Here is an 8128-nt window from a genome sequence, read left to right on the forward strand (position 1 = left end):
GGTCCTTTTTTAATTAAAAAAAGGGGAACCTTTTAAACACTTCACCCAGCAAAAATTGTAAGAATAAAACAGTCATTAATTTTAGATAAGTCATAAGTTTTAACTGTGACACAGTAGTTGAAAGAACCAGAGGAAATTCAAACTACCATTTCTCCCTTTAAGACTCTGGAATGGCAGATCTAGAAAAAGTAAAGGATTATAGTGATTAACTGCCAATTTAAGAAAACTAAAGTTAATAGTTGATGGTGTGCCTGTTTTTTCTATATTGATTGATCCTTCTAAATCATCCCTTTGTTATATGGTTGTTAATCTGTGAGTGTATTCTTTTTGATACTCATTCAACTTGGGCACCAGTTTGCTTTTACCTAACTGAAATGGAAATTTACTTTCATTCTCCTGTCACAGAAACACTCCACTTCTTCTGATGTTCATAATGTGCGAAACCAGGGGAGCGGATGTGGCTCAAGCAGTTGAGCACCTGCTTCCCACCTGGGAGGTCACAGGTTCAGTTCCTGGTACCTCCTGAAAACAAACAACAAGCAAACAAATGAAAAAACCAGCTCTGAGTTGCTGATGTGGCTCAGTAGTTGAGCACCAGTTTCCCACTTACGAGGTCTGGGGTTCAATCCCCAGCCCTGATACCTCAAAAAAAAAAAGTGAAGCCAATTTTCCTATTGAGCACATATTGATTGGTATGATTCAGAAGCAGTTGTACCTGAGGTTCTATCTTCATTTTATACTTCCAAAGGAAAAATTGGGGGCCATTCCAAATACTAGTATTCAAGGGTTAGCGTTCTGGTGCAAATAGAATAATTTAAAGCAAACATAAAAGTTTTGTTTTTGGAGCCACTACACCAAAAAAAGAGACACAGAAATTAATGGACATTTTTCAATAAGAGAGAAAATAGCCCATACTCATACTTCAGCCTCATCAATAGATTGCTAAAAAAATGAATCAGAATTTGTGATGCCAAAACAACAAAGGCCATTGGCAACCATACTGCAACTGTGCATGCTGAACCTCTTTTTGGTTTATGACACTTCAGGCATATATTCTTGGAAATGTGGCAGATTTAGCAGGTATTTGAGGAGTACTCAAAGAATTAACCTTATGATAGATGAACCATCAGACTGCTGAGGCTTATATTTCTTGAAAATCAGTTTCATGTTACTTGCAGGCCCTAGTGGAGAGGGCAGCTCACTGAGAGACACCAAGTTCTTTTGGACCTGGTTTGATTTAATGACTTGTGAAGTGAGACAAATGAAACGTACATTATTAAAAGGAAGTGATACATTCACATTCACCTCAATCACAATTTTACCACTTCATAGATCTGTGGCTACATTGCTGCATTGCTGAAGACTGGTCCTTCACAAGAGGTGCCCTTACTATCACCCAGGACATACTTCCAGTTTCCTGGAACTTCAGTACTGATTGACTTCAGATCTGCTGCACGGTTCCATCACTAGCACTTGCTCAGACTGTTGCTGGGTGTCAGACAACTCCCAAATGACTTCAGGAGAAATGGTTAAAGTGATAGACAAGAAAATGTTGTTGTTTTTTTCAATTTAGTAATTAGAGGCAGTACTATAAGACATGGTCCTTATTTACATAGATTCTTATGCTCTGCCTAATTGTTTCCTTAACTGGTTTGGCTATTGGCATTCTGATTTGAATACTGGATCAGAGCTTGTTAGGGCAAGTGACTATGAACTTAATAGGCAGACATGTCTAACAAGTTTAAAATCCTATTTTGACATCTGCTGCTTTCCAGACTTGGGTGTGAATTCACATTGGAAGAAAGGTACTGATGTTCTGTGGCCCATTAGAGTCATACAAACGAGTGTCTTAACAGAGTTGTCTGGGGCATTCTAAAAAAACAGCTTTTTCAGAAACCATATGTTATATTCACATAACAATGATTGCTCTTGATTTTTTTTTTTTTTTTTTTTAGGTACTGGGGGATGGGAATTGAACCTGGGACATCATATGTGGGAAGCTGGCACTTGACCACTGAGTCATATCGGCTTCCCTGAGTTGATTTTTTCATTTGTTTTGCTTGTCATTAGCTTTTGTTTTTTCAGGAGGCACCAGAAACCGAACCCCAGACCTCCCATATGGGAGGTGGGAGTACAACTGCTTGAGTCACATCTGCTCCCTGTTCTTCATTTTTAACAACTTTATTCAGGTGTAATTGAATGCCTTAAACTACACATATTTAAAATTTTCATATTGTTTTTTTTTTAAGATTTATTTATTTCCGCCTCCCCTCCCACCCCCAGTTGTCTGTTCTCTGTGTCTATTTGCTGCGTCCTCTTTCTTTGTCTGCTTCTGTTGTCAGCAGCACGGGAATCTGTGTTTCTTTTGGTTGTGTCATCTTGCTGCGTCAGCTCTCCGTGTGGGCAGTGCCATTCTTGGGCAGGCTGCACTTCCTTTTGTGCTGGGCAGCTTTCCTTATGAGGCGCACTCCTTGCCCCCTACACGGGGGACACCCCTGTGTGGCACAGCACTCCTTGCATGCATCAGCACTGCGTATGGGCCAGCTCCACACGGGTCAAGGAGTCCCGGGGTTTGAACCGCGGACCTCCCATGTGGTAGACAGACGCCCTAACCACAGCTGTGAAAAACATCCTAAATCAAGGTAATAAATATACCCAAAGTATTTTTCATACCCTCTTGTAAGTTATTCTCCTTATTATTGCTTTGAGTTTCACTGTCATTCCTAGGTGTGAATGAATTTTAACTATCTTTTCCAGTAAAGGAAGTGCACTTTTTTTTTTTAAGTCCCAGGGCCAGGGAGTCGACCCAGGGCCTCATAAGTGGAAAGCCGGTGCTCAGCTCAGCCACTGAGCCACATCAGCAACCCTGAACTGGTGTTCTCATTTGTTTTGCCTGTTTTTTGTTTTTTTTTGTGGTTGTTGTTACTTGTTTGTTTTAGGAGGCACTAGGAACAGAACCCGCTACCTCCTGTGTAGAAAGCAGGCACTCAACTGCTTGAGTCACATCTGTCCCCAGGAAGTACACTTTTGAACTGAAAACTTTGGATACTGCTCATTCTCAAATATTGTTATGCAGCCATTTTTTCCCTTTCATCTTGAATTCTTATGAGCTATATATTTGAGACTCTCAATCAATTCTCTGAGTATCTTTACTGCTTCTATGCTTTTATATTTATCTCTTTCTGCTTCATCCTGGGTAAACTCATAAGTACTGACATCCAATTCACCAATTCTCTCTTCAACTATATTCAGAGAATTTATTCTATTATGTATTTTAGTTTAATAGCTTTACTTTCTCATTTCCAAGGTTCTTTTCCATATCCACCAGTTGGTGTATCACTTTTACTTGTTTTTGTTTCATTTCCTGATATTTTTTAATGTATTTAAGTCATTTATATACTGAGTAAATAAAAATACTCATTTAAAGATAATTTTCAGACTGCTCTATTTAAAATATTTTATATGGAGCAAATTACTTTTCTGATTTTGTTCTTGTTGGCTTGCCTAGAATTAATCTCTTTTGGATTTTGGAATGTTAGTTTGCAGGACCATTTTAAATGGAAGGCTCTGTGTATGTTGGAGGGTGTTTATACATGTAACCATTCCTGTCTAGCTCTTTTGCAGTTGCCTCTACTTGGTTCCCTGGTGCTCTTGGTTCATAAGGAAGTTTAGTTTCTGTGGTTCAATGCCTTTCCCCCTCAGTGATGGTGGGATTATTACATATCCAGGCATTAAGACAGAATGGCTTGGTTTTGGTTAAATACTTGGTTATCACCATTCTGAGTTTTACAAACTTCATTCTCCCTGTGTATGCAGTTTCACTTAAGCCATAGCCAAAGGCAGTGGTTAATACATTTTCTTCATCCTTCTTTTGAGTGGCAGAATGTCACCCAAGCCCTCCATTTCTAGTAGTATGTGTGGATCTACTTATCTGTCACTCAGAAAACACCTTTTGCCTCTATTAACTGCAGTATCCAGTCCTAGAACCCACCTACCTCTGGGCATTTTGGTTACATTTCTTAACCATTTAAGGTGGATCTTGTATTTAGTCTGGCTATGGATTTTAATTATATTTTCATATATTATTGCTTTATGATTGGAGGATAGGTTATAATTCAAAGTAATCATGATGGGAAGCCCCTTCCTGATTTTCTACTCAAATAAATAGAGTTTTATAAATATAATGATTACATATCATTTTATTATTCTTTTATTTTGTAGTAAATACATAGTTTTCATTGCATCTTTATGGTCTGTATATTTAACATTTAGTTATTGTATAACATTACATCTAGCTGATTTGACTTAATTTTTCTGGGTTAAATTTTCACTTTGTTTCTGTTTTATTACAATTACCTTAATATTAATATTTTTTACCATATGGCATTTCTTCCTTAGTTTGTATTACTCCCACAGGATGAATTTTTTTTTAAGATTTATTTTTATTTATTTCCCCCTTCCCCTCCTCCTTCCCTGCTGTTTTTGCTGTCTGTGTAGTCTTCTCTTTTCATTTTCTCTCCTATAAATAGAATGTACCTGCCAAAGGGGTGCTGATGTGAAGTACCAGAAATCCATTGTCTTTTATAAAGAGCATTTAATCGGGGTAAAAGTTTACATCATTTCCATGGGCATTTGGGCCACTTCCTCATGTAACTAACTTGTGCCTTCAGGACCCACTCTCAGTACCAATATCTTTTTTAGTTTGCTAAATGCTGCCAAAGCAATATACCAGAAATGGATTTATTAACTTATAAGCTTACAGTTCAGAAAGTAAGAAAAATGTCCAAATCAAAGTATCAGGTGAAGCTCTTGATAGTCGGCTGCTGCTGATCCTGGGCTTTTGCCATGTAGCAGGGCACAATGACAGCTCTGCCTTCTTCTCCAGGCCATGTTGCTTTCAGTTTCTTGTTCTCTGTAGGCTTTCTTTCTCAGGCCCTCATTCAGCTTCAGGCTGCTCCATCTGTGACTTTTTTCTCTTCCAAGTTTGTCAGCTTCTGGAGGTTTCCTTCTCTCTGTCTCTGCAGCTTTTTCTGTGTCAGCAGCTTTTATTCCTCAATTTATAAAGGACTCTAGTAAGAGGATTAAGAACCACCCTGGGTCCCACAATTTATTCAAAGGCCCATAACTGATGTAATTATTCAAAAATTTCCATCCACAATAGGTTTACATGCACAAGAATGGATTAGCTTTAAGAACAGGATTTCCTGGGATCCACCCAGCTTCAAACTATCACATTCCTCCCTCTGGATTCCTGAAAAACATGCTCCTTCCATATGTAAATACATTCATTCCATCACAACATTTCAAAAGCCTTAAATAATTTCAGTAACAATGCTAAATACAAAATCTCATCAAAATTGGCCATAGGCATGTAGTCTTGCGGCAAAATTCCCCTCCAGCTGTGGTCCTGTGAAATTTGCAAAACAAGTTATCTGCTTCCAATATACAAAGGAAGGACAGTTATAGAATAAAGGTTCCCATGGCCAAAGGGCAAAATTGGAATGAAAAAAAAGGGGTTTGGGGCCACAAACAGTTCCAAAAACCAGCAGAGCATATTCCATTAGATTTCAAAGTCTGAGAATCCTCTATGGAAAGGTGGTTTCTTCTCCTCAGGGCTTTGAGTGGCAGCCCCACCGTTTTCCAAGGGCTTGCCTAAGTGCTTACCCAACAGATATATTCTTGGCTCTACCCTCATAAAGCATCTGGGTGGTGTCTGAACACTAGGCCCCATCCTCTGAGAATGTGGGGGTGACTGCCGCACTCTCTCCAATCTGTGGGACACAGGCTTAAGCCCCTTTGCACAGTGGGATGGTGGCTAAACTCTCCCCAATCTCCAAAGAACAGACTCAACCCCCTCAGAACAGTGGGCTAGTGGCCAACTCTCCCCAGTCACTGGGGAATAGTCCCCACCCTCTGAAGCCTTGGGCAGCTATACTCTTCTTGAACAATAGGGCAAAAGCCCCGCCCCCTCCCCCCCTCCCCCCCAGCTCTGATGCATACTCACCTTTCTGCACACATGGGCCAGAGAATATGTCCTCAGCTCATACCACATCTTCCATGGTTCTGCCTTCAAAGTTATTTTTCCTTCAATCTTTCCCTTTTCTGTCTCTCACACTCCAGGCTGGCAATGGTTTCATTCACATAGATCTCATAAAAGGCTTGTTGGTTTTGCATGCAGTTCACAAGCATTCTAACCATCAGACAACAGACTTCCCACAAATCCTTTCTGGATAACTGCATTTCTAATCCTGACTTACACTGAATGACTGGTTCCATGTTCAGTTAAATACATACATGGGGCACTATTCTCTGGGAACTTATTTTCCAGAAGTTCAGAATTTCCCAATCAACTTCTGGTTTCTTTGTGCCCAGAAGTTTAGTTCTCAGATTATCCCTTTCCTCCTGCAAGGAGACGCCAGACCATGTTTTCCACATTTAATTTGGAAATCTCCTCACCTAAATATCCAAACTCATCACTTTCAAATTCTGTTTACCATCTAACATCAGGAGTCAATTTTGCCAAGTTCTCTGCTACTTTAAGGATTACCTTCCTTTCAGTTTGCAATGACACATTCATCATTTCTCCCTAAGACTTCACGGGAAGTATATTTAGCAGCCATATTTGTGTCAACAGTCTCTTCATAGCAATCTAGGCCTTTTCTGTCAAGTATCTCACAATCATTCCCACATATCCAATCAATTAGTCATTTCCACATTTTTAGTATTTGCATAACAGCCTGCACCTAACTCCTGGTACCAAGTTGTATTAGTCAGGGCTCTCTAGGGAAACAGAACCAACAAGAGGTGTCTGTAAACATAACAAGATTTCATAAAATTATCTCATGTGACTGTGGAGGTGCATAAATCTAAATTCCATATGGCAGTCTGCAAGCTAGGAATTCAGATGAAGGTCCTTGATAAATTTCCCAGGAGAAGCTGTCTGTCTGAAGTAGAGAATGGAAATTTCTCTTCTGACTGCTGAAATAATCATTTCTCCTTTTAAGGCCTTCAACTGATTGGATGAGATGTCATTCATTGCTGAATGTAATTTCGGTTGACTGTAAATTTATCAGTCATAGATGCAATCAACTTACTAGTGATTTAAGTCCATGAAATGTCTTCACAGTTATAATTAGACCAGTTCTTGCTTGACTAAACAACTGGACACCATTACCTGGCCAAGTCAACATATGAACCTAACCATTACAATATGATAAATCCACTAAAATGAAACTAAGAGTTATAGATAATTAATGATCTATAATTAGTTATAGATAATTCCACTGCCCCCCAAATTAATTTCCACTCAAAACCTTGGAATGTGATCTTTTTTGGAAATACACACTTTGCAGATTTAATTAGCTAAGCATCTCAAGATAAAATCACGTATGGGCCCTAAATCCAATGACTGGTGCCTTTATATGAGAATGGACATACACATACAGATAGATAGATAAAAAGATCTTGTGAAGACAGAGGCAGAGAATAGACTTATTCCATCACAAGTAAAGGAAAACCTGGAGCCACCTGTAGTGGGAAGAGTCAAGGAAGGAGTCTCTCATAGAGCCTTATGATAGTTAACTTGACTAAGTTATGATGTCCAGTTGTTTGGTCAGGCAAGCACTAGCCTGATTGTTATTGTGAGGGTATTTCATGGATGGACTTATCTCTGCCATCAGTTGATTGCATCTACAATCAACAAAAGGAGATTGACCTCAGCAATGTGGGGAGTCTCCTCATCCAATCAGTTGGAGGTTTTAAAAGTCAGAAATGAGGATTTCAGAAATCAGAAAGAAAAATTTCTGCCTCAAATTCAGTATCTATCTTCCCCTGAGGAATACCTAGTCTTTCTAGACTTCAGAATCACCATTATTGGAATTTCCAGCTAGTGACCTAGGGGTGTACACTTGCAAGCCTCCATGTTACATGAGCCAATTCCTCATTAACAATTCACATACACACACACACACACATACATACACATATATACATACATATACTGTATGTTCTATTTCTCTGGAGAACCCTGACTAATTCAATACTTTAAGAGAGAGCATGGCCCTGCTGACACCTTGATTTCAGACTTTTAGTCTCAAAAATTGTGAGACAATAAATTTCTGTTTTAAGC

This window comes from Dasypus novemcinctus, chromosome 5 (assembly GCF_030445035.2).
Source record: "Dasypus novemcinctus isolate mDasNov1 chromosome 5, mDasNov1.1.hap2, whole genome shotgun sequence".
Classification (NCBI taxonomy): Eukaryota; Metazoa; Chordata; class Mammalia; order Cingulata; family Dasypodidae; genus Dasypus; species Dasypus novemcinctus.